Source organism: Papaver somniferum, chromosome 9, assembly GCF_003573695.1.
Source record: "Papaver somniferum cultivar HN1 chromosome 9, ASM357369v1, whole genome shotgun sequence".
Taxonomy (NCBI): domain Eukaryota; kingdom Viridiplantae; phylum Streptophyta; class Magnoliopsida; order Ranunculales; family Papaveraceae; genus Papaver; species Papaver somniferum.
In genome coordinates, this window is record NC_039366.1 from 17,889,168 (window position 1) to 17,899,203 (window position 10,036).

General features: G+C 35.8%; 1 long non-coding RNA gene across 1 annotated transcript; it reads left to right on the forward strand.

The window, feature by feature from the left end:
* Positions 1–1,917: 1,917 nt before the first annotated feature.
* LOC113309087 lies at positions 1,918–3,064 on the forward strand. Its single transcript, XR_003340313.1, has 3 exons — positions 1,918–1,961; positions 2,113–2,206; positions 2,815–3,064. It is a non-coding gene; the product is annotated as an uncharacterized LOC113309087 (long non-coding RNA).
* The last annotated feature ends 6,972 nt before the right edge of the window (positions 3,065–10,036 follow it).

Consider the following 10,036-nt stretch of genomic DNA (forward strand, 5'->3'; position numbering starts at 1 on the left):
TCAGCTTTTAAATTTATTGTACATTTAAAGCAACTTCAATAATTTTTCTTCTTAAACAGGATCACTTGGGTTGAAATCCAAGTCACGAAAATGAAACGTGTAGAGAGAACCACCAGATGTGTAACTTCCCGGAGTAACTATTCTGTGTAGTCACTCATGTCAAGGCTAGCAAGTTAAAGTACCAAATATCGAGAATAAGAACTCATGCATGACTTCAAAAACTATTTGAACGATACAACACATGCTGGATGATATTAAAAAGACCACCATCAGCCATCAGGTGTACAATTACAAACCACAAACAGAAATCTTCAGGGTTCTATGTATACATGTTGTATGCGAGGAGTTGCTCTAGGCTTCCATATATGTCCTGGTGCAGTCAGCTTTGGTTTCTTTCAGGACATGCCATACAAAATCTGGTGTGCACTTGATCCCGTAATCAAAATCTAGTCCATCTCTTTCAACTATATAAAACTTGCAAAAGTACTCTATACTCGACCTAATTTGTGTACATAGTAAAACTATCTTTGAATGATATTTGTATATGGATAAACTAAAATTGACAATTTCTATGCTTATACTTGTCTGTGTCCCGGTGCAGTGCAAGAAATATGTTAAATATGATGCACTTCCTCATACTTACCTCCAGGATCGATCCTTCAGTACTACTACCCATCAGTAACACTACAAGAAAAATTGGATTAAGCAACCTGGCAGTTTTGGTTGCAAAAGCCCATATTGAGTCGCTCTAACCGTTATAGCGACTTAATTTGGCTCTCGCTCTTGAGTTGCAAAAGGTGGGATTTCTATAGGTCTAGAGCAGCTAGGCACTCGCTCTAAATATGTTTCAACTACCATCAACGATTAACTAATATGATTGCTTTAAATTTATTCCAACTATCCTAAAGTGAGACGCTCTAAATATGCTCCAACTACATCAGCGGCTAACTAATATCACTGCTTTAAGTTTATTCCAATTATCCTAATCGAGTCGCTCAAAATATGCTTCAACTGCCGCAGCGGCTAACCAATATGATAGCTTTAACTTTATCTCAACCATACTAGTGACTAATATGTTAAGTTGATAAAGGTTTAGAGCGACTTAACTGACCAATAATCAGTTGCTCAGGGTTTCTGAGGTACGAGATATCAGAGGGTCCTAATTTGAGCTTGTCTAACATTAGTTGCTCTAGTTAGTCTAACATTAGTTGCTCTAGTTATTCATCAGCAGGGAATGTTCCGGTTGGTTAAAAAGCTTTCAGGCAAGTTTTGACTCGGATGAATAAAAAATGAAATTAAAATTAATATAGAAAGCAAATAATTAAATGCAAATAATGTATTTTCTTAATCAACGAATTTACGATATCATTTATTAATCAAAAAATTTACAATGTGTTTGACAAAAATAAAATAAAATAAAATCTCGTTTCTTTGGAAAAAGAAATTAGAAGAGGAACAACATTGATACAACCATTTCAACTTTGAGAAGATTAGAGTTCTTTGAAATATCACCGGACAAGCTTAAAGGTAATATTTTTCACTCGATTTTGATTCAATAGTAAAGATCCAAAAAAGAGAAATTAGGGCTTCTTAATTTCTCTCTTATAACCTGTTTGATAAAATGACTCTAAGAAGTTTCTGACAGATTTTGTTAAAATGATTTTGATGAACTCGATTTTTGACTGTATTTGCATATGGAGGTTGGATTTTTGGTGAGATTGTTCGAAATGGTTAGTAGATGAACTTACAAAAAAGAGGATTAGTAGACTGTTTCATCTTTTTTGAACACCTAGATTGGCTATTTGGCCTTATAACCACAGCTACCTCCCTCCTTCCCTGTCAATCTCTGTGATATACTGAACATTGTCTCATTCTTGACATTTGCCTAACTTGACACTGTCTCGTACTTAAAAATTCAGCTGATAAGTCCAGCTTTGCGAAAGAGTCAGCAATGAAAATAGGTGCTCTGTTTGCTATGATTATCCTCTCCTTCCTATCAATCTCAAGTGAATTTCTTCTTTTCTCAGTAAAATAAGATATGGGTTATGTTAATCATTGATTCATTTTCTAAATTTAACCCCTTTGTTCAATTTTATGTTTTTTCATATACAGATGCACAACCTTCAAGTAGTCTTGGTCTTATGTTCAACTAAGAAGTAATCTTCCATCACCAACAAAATCAGTTCAATTTTTGAAATTTCTGAGAGTAAGTCAAGTACAACTCTATGACCCAAACCCGATTTTAACAGCATTAGCAGGTACTAAAATCCATGTTAACTGTGCTACCAAATGATGATATCATTTCAAATGTGTCTAAAATCAATCACTTGTAGATGAATGAACTAGACTAAATATCGTTCCTTTTTATCCTAATACTAAATATCTTTCACTTGTAGATCAGCCCTGTTACTCATTTTTATTCACACTCCAAGCCTTATATAAAGATTTATACCTGATCTTGTAAGTTCCTGTAAAAGGCCTCAGTAAATGTCATTTGAAACTAAAGATACGTTTTGACAAATAGGACATAATCGTGATTCCTGATATCTAGTTTTCTAACAATGGAACAATTTGCATAATGAAATGTATAAGCTAGTCATCAATTTTTTTATAAGGGAAGCAGAACAATGCTTACCTTGTTATGGGCAGACAGTCTTACAAGTGTTGTGCCCTGCACCAATTCAGAGCGATTTTTCTGAGAAAGCAAGCTTTTGTGTGAAACTTCTTTTGTAGCTTTACTCGATCCATTGCTGGATACTAAGCTCATCCCATATTATTAAAGTTATTCAAGTTTTTTGTCTTTAGGAACTACAGGTGTTGGTGTTGTTCTGAAGTTCTGCTAGATACTTGTTATTGGAATGGAAGTACTTGGCCGATCGAAAATAAAATAAAATGGAAGTACTTGAAGTTGATGTACCTGATGTAATGTTGGCAATGCATGTTTGCATCTAGCAATCAATCTAAATCATAAATTATCTTATTGTAAATCTTATGTGTTCCCTCACTAGTTCAATTGCACTGAATAAGTTGTCTTAGATTGAATTTTAAAATTGTGAATATATGGAAGTGGAGGAGTACGTCAGGCACCCAGGGAAGTTTGCACTTGTTGGAGGAAAACAACTCAAGGTATATTTAGATGCTTAAAGTTCTTTCAGTGTATACCTTTATATGCTGTTGTGACTTAAACTTGGATGCATTTGTGCTTTTTATTTATCATTCCTATTTCAATTAATAATTTATCTGCAATATTTGGAACCTGGTTTCAGGGAATGATCATGACAGGTGGGCTTGGGACTGGTAAGACTCTGCTTTCCAAGACTATTGCAGCAGAAGCCAGAGTACCTTCATTTATTCAGAGCAGATTCAGAAAGGAATTGTAAGTTGGAAATTCTGCATAATTTGTTAAGGATGAAATTTATCCACTATCGTTGTGCGTGAGACTTATTCTTATCATAATGGTCAGGTGTATGTATGGCTCTTCTTGGCATTTCTTAGTCTTTTGTAAGCACATTGATATCTTGGTTTCAATTTCATAGTTTGGAATCTTTATGCAAAGCATAATCTGAAGAATACTGGAACAGCTAACAAAACAAATAGTTCAGGATATATATTCCTCATTGCTTTTGCACCAGTTACCGAATTACTATATTTCTACTTTTTTTTTGAGTATATTATGCTCTACAGAATGTACCAAGTTCTTCAATTGGTCAATTGTGTTTGCAGGAGGGTCTGCCAATGGTATTCTCTGTGTGCAACATTATAAAAGGGAGAAGGAGAAAATGTAAAAGCACAAGCACTAGATATCTTGGAGCCTGCAAAAGCTGTAGTAGTCGACGCTTGCAGAGTGGCCTCGGTGAAACTCTGCATTTCTAATTTATCAACTGTTACTGGAAAATTATGCAGTGAAGGCCTCTCAGAGAGTCTCAAGCAATTTGAGATTATGGAAAGATTGTTTACTGAACAGCGTTTCAATGGGATGATCCTAGTATTTTGGAAAATTTACTCTTCAACAAACTAATTATTTTTATGACATAACTAATTTTGTACCTCTTGATGATGGTTTAAAAAATGAATGCTAAATTTTCAATGGGATGATATCCTTGTATCCTTGAAATAAATCTTATTCCCCAACATACTGATTCCTTTTTTCTTACATAACAAAATTTAGAACGGCTAAAACAAAAAGCTTAATAAACAAATCACAAATTTTAAAATATGACTTTTCTTTGCAAGGCTGGTGTTGCTGAGATAGGATTGTACCAACCAAATGTTTTGAATTGCTGGCCCACTGTGCCTCAAAGTAAAAAGCTACTCAAGCACTTTTGCAGTTGCTGCGGATAACTTGAAAAAGTGATGTACCAACCCAACACCTTTATTGGTCGCTACGAAATAGCGGAAATAAATTTTAAGCAAGCAAACTATATCGTGGTTGCAAACTTGGTTGCTTGACCATTAGAGCGACTAAAGTTCTGGGAGCTTGCTAAGATTTTGGTCGCTTAATCCATCTTTTCTTGTAGTATAACCCAGTTAATTCATTTTCCCCTTCTAGTGTTTGTATATCAATGTGCAACTGCTGCAAAGCATTGGCAGCAACCATATCAAGTTTTTCTTATGATTCCGATCTATAAATAAACCATTTAGAGGAATGAAAAAATGGAAAACTTCAATACAGTGGTGCAAACTTCACAAATGATATAACGAAACCTTAAAATCAATAATTGACAAACTCCCATGCAAATTCCAAAAATAAGATTGATATTCAGGAAATACTTCCACTTTATCATACCGACGGTCAAAAAAGTTTTAATAAGGCTCACCATATCCTTCAGCTGGTAAAATTTAAGACATCTTGAAGTAGGAATCATTACCATAAGAAAAACTTTCAATCTCATCATCATTTTCAGCCACACTATTAGCATATACTTCTCTTTGTCTCGCTTATTCTTTCTCACAACAATCAAGTTCATGAAAATGGAAGTTGTCAAAGATAACTGGTTTCAAAATAATAACTGCGCTTGTTATAACCCCGTCCATGCTGCATTCCACCATTGTGTCGCACCACAGGGTTGTTAATGGAACTCATGAACATTACATTACCTTAATCGACATCTCACGGAAAATGGTAAAAAAGGAAAAGGAGTAGATATGAAAGAGTTATCGACATCATGAAAACATGCGATGAACTACCAATAACCACATTCAGATTAATTAGGTTAAGGATAAATTCCAATCTGGACTTGATTTCTTGATAGAAAAGCATTGGAATGTTCTTAAAGGATATATAATTACATCTCCAACTTTATAGCACAAAACATACCACATGTTTCCATAGCAATTGCAGCCAAGGTAACCCATACCTAGGAGATGCTTTGTAGACCTCTCCATTCAGACATATTCTCATTGTTATTCTTCAGCGAAGAATTTTTTAGATACACTTGAAAAGCACATCCAATATATTCAAGGATAATCTGAAGCATAAACACGGTTATATCGATCTTTATGCAATTTTTTTCAGAGAGAAATAGGAGACAATCTGAAACGGAGTATAATCTTTCATACCATAAACCACATACGCAATGACGGACATGTACATGTTCCTGTACACAAAAAAAAACATAAAAAAACTAAGCCATCAGATATGTGATCATAAAAATGCCATAACAGACGACATAACTCATGAAGGTGAAAAAGTAAACCATAATAATGTTACTTCTCTAATGCCAGCAAATCCAATACTAAGCGAAATACTACTTACTCCAATAACTTCATCCGGACCTGTAATATTGGACTGGGAAATAATGTTATTTTTTCATAATGAATTGCGTGTCTGGATGCAATCATAGATGCCCGTTTTTAAGAACTCTTAATCGACGACTCTCGACTTATATGTTATCAATTACCCTGAGATACTACGAAAACTAATCAGTCAAAATTTGTGAAGTTTTGGAGCGGAACTTCCAAAACAATAGTTGACAACAGGTAGTAAAAATCCATACCCGAAAAAGAGCACCTCTCCTTTACAGTTAACTCAGGCTATTTCTTTCACTCCATCCTCGTCAATATATCAAGTAAAAGAAAGGCACATTAGATTAGAGTAAGGCAGACAACCTGAGTTATGAACCTTTAATTTCGGACAACATTAAAGGGAGCATGGTATACATTGAACCTTATTTCTACGCTCAAATATGGTCTGAAACACTTCTAAGAAAGTCGGATACAATATTATACCTGCCATTTTTTCTCCATCGAAAGTTTTTAACAGTTCTAAGTAGCGCCCAAAAGATGACACTTCTGCATACCTATGGCTTTTTATACCTGTATTTATGAGTCATATAATCTTTACATATATACAACTTCGATGTTCATAATAATGTCATTGAGATCCTATTTATAGCCCAAGTATATTACTCCATGCAAACAAACATAGATGCAGAAACTAATGAACTTTCATAGAGAAGCCATAACGTAATTATTGAAATACATGTTGTAGCTGCATTTATATGGAATCAAGAATCCTAATTGATTATATAATCGTTTGTCAGAAATTAGAATACGAAAAGGGATCTTCTTATTTGGCTTCATAATCACTAGATTTTTGCCCGTGCTACGCACCCGACATATTTTTTCTTTTAATTTGATATGCGCGGGGCTTTGGCCCGCCCCAGGACGATGTGTTTTTGATTTGGTGTCCATAAGGCTTCGCCCCGTCCCGTAACGATGTACTTTTGATTCGGTGTGTGCGGGGCTTCGCCCCTCCCAGTGACAATGCATGATTTGGTGTGCGCGGGGCTCGCCTCGCCCGTGGAGATGTATTTTTGATTTGTTGTGGCCGGGAAAATACATTAAATAGTTTGAAAATATGTGCACATTTTATTTTATTTTATTTCCTTTTAACTTGGTATGCACGGGTCTTTGCCCCACCTCGTGGAAATGCATTTTTGATTTGGTGAGAGCGGGGCTTCTTCCCACCCTTTGGAGATGTATTTACGATTTGGCGTGGCGGGGCAAATATCTTAAATAGGTGGAGGATATGTGAAAATTTTATTTATTTTTTCTTTTATTTTCGCAGAAAATATGAGGATTTTTTCCCCTATATATATTAATTTGGAAAAAATAGTCCTAGTATAGTAATTATTCGATTTTCTAATTGAATTTGGACTTTCATAAAATTTATTTTTAAATCAATCATATGTTGCCAAGTGTCCTCACCTAAATATTGTCATTTTATAAATTCCAAATTGAATTCGGTTTCCTTTTTTTTATCTTTTTTTATTCTTTTTAAACCAACCATATGTTGCCAAGTGTCCTCACCAAAACGCTCGTTACACAAAACTCAAAAATGGCCTATTTCGGCCAATAGGAAGCGAGGGTTTCCTTACCATTCAACGTGAGAGCTTTATTTGTCTAGGCCTTTAAGTCTTTAGATATAAAAAAACGGTCCGCGAGTTATGACCCCAAAGGTGTCACATCCATGCACAAAAACTCCACCAAAACAAAATGTTCACAAAAACCCCATTTAACATAAACTGTCTATATTACCCTTCTACTATTTAAATCACCCAAACAAAAACAAAAATCAACCCAACCTTTGAATTTTATTATATTATCACCACGAACAACAACCCACCACCAGCAACACCACCACCGCCCGTCGTCGCCGCCGCCACCGACCACCTTCGTCGCCGCCGCCACCGACTACCGCCGCCTCCATCGACCACCACCGTCAACTGCACCGCCCCCATCGCCACCACAACCATAATCACCACAACCACCACTGCCATTACCTCCTTAACTAAGACTAATTTCAACAAAAAACAATCCACAATAAGATGAAACCTACCACCACTGTCAACTGCACCACCCCCATCGCTGCCACAACCACCACTACCATTACCCCCTCAACTACAACTAGTTTCAACAAAAAATAATCCACCTGTATCCCACCATCAAAAATTGGCTTCACATATATTAATATTCAACAAAATTAAAAAAATACGATGAAACCTAATTAGGTTTCATCAACTTCAGTCAATTCATTACACTTTTAACAATGCAGACATACACCTCTTTAATTGTAACCCATACCAGTCCTTTATGCAACAAATGAAGCTCAACTACAACTCTCATTGCATTAACACCACCCTTACTCAGTTAATCCATTCTTTATCACTTCCATAACTTCAGTTAAGGCCACCACTACCAACAAAACTTTTTCTTCAATACCTGGAGTACCAGTACCAGACCCTGCTATACACATTCTCCCAATTCATACACACATATAATCAAAACCACCATTGTACATACAATCGAAACCACATATTGTCATTTCATCAACATAACTTCAATTATGAAACCAAACATGCCGTCTTCCAAGTCAGACCGAATAAACTAGACAAAAATCAGGTGAAACCAAAATTTGGTTTCATCATAAACTTAATTTTCATCATTAAAATCTTTGGTTTCATGACAGAAAATAGGCAAGTTTATGATGAAACCAAATTTGGTTTCATCATTAGTTTACTGTTTTCACCAACCAAAATTGTCAGAATTTGATGAAACCAATTTTGGTTTCATCATAAATCTGTCATTTCCCAATACAATATTGGTTTCGACTTTGAAGATGTATCATCATTTGCTGGTGATGAAAACATCATAAGGTGGTGGTGGTGATTGTAGAGGATTGAACGAGGAGGCGGAGGTGATGTTGGGAGCGGATCTGCAGGTACTGGTGTTGATTGTAGATGAGGTGTTGTTGGTGTCCGATTTAAAGGTATTGGTGGTGGTTTTAGATGATAAAAGGAGGAGGTAGAAGTAGTGTTGGTGGCGGATCTGATGTACTGGTGGGAAAAACAAAAACAAGAGGAGGCGGTGTTGTTGATGGAAAATCGGTAGACGGAGAAGAAGAAGGTGATGATGGTGTTAATGGAGGAGACGGAGGTGATGATGGTGTTAATGGAGGAGACGGAGGTTATGTTGGTGGCGGATCTGGACACATTGGTTGGTTTGATGGTGGCGGAGCTACTGTTAGTGATAGATCTGAATAAAAATAGAAGAAAAAGAGACGAAGGTTTCGTGGAGGAGACAAAGGTGTTGCTGCTGGTGGTGACGGAGGTGTTGTTGCTGGTGGTGACGGAGGTGTTGCGATGGTGTTCATGGAGAGATATTTGTTGCTGATGGTGTTAATGGTGGTGGGGAGATGAAGACCGCATAAATAGAAAAAAGAAAGGAGAGAAGAAGAAGAAGAAGACAAGGTAAAAAGGATATGTTTGACTTTTTTTAAAGTAATAAAAACTATATTTGCACATTATTATTTGACCTGGGTTTTTTGTGTCACTTTTTAATTAAATGGTTTTCATTTATTAAAAATAATATGGCTGGATTTTTTGTACCACATGTTTGGTCACCTTGGTTTTATTTGACTAGTTTTGATAAAAAAATAACAAAATATCGAAGAGATAAACACCTTTTACAAACTTGAGTTCTTGGACCCAAGAACGTTGGGTCGATCCAATTTTTTCCCTATATGGGTACCCAATTTTCATGAATCGTATCACCTGCAATATAAAAGGAAAAAAAGGACAACTGAAAATTACAGGTAGAACGAAGAAGAATGACGTCGAAAAAAAAAGAGAGTAAAAAGAGAAGGAGAGGGGATGAAGAAATAGATTAGCGGGGATTTGGGTTTACCAACATACGGTAGGATTTTGTGGTTTATCTAGAGCAGCAAAAATTGTAGCTACAAAACAACAAATCAAAAGAGTTAGGTTAAGAATATGCAAAATATGAGAAAAGAGAAGGATTAGGATTAGGGTTTTGGTTTTGCCAGAAACTTCTATAACTCTGGTATTGATCTACCCATTTCACTCGCTAAAAATAGCCGAAATATTGAAAATTTCTAAAAATAGCCGAAAATATTGAAAAATACCCATTTCAATGTGAGGCCATCAATTTTTACTCAAATTATATATACAAAATTTGTCACTCTTTTCCTTCTGTGTCTCGTCACAAATTGCTGAGAAGCAAGGAAGATGTTATG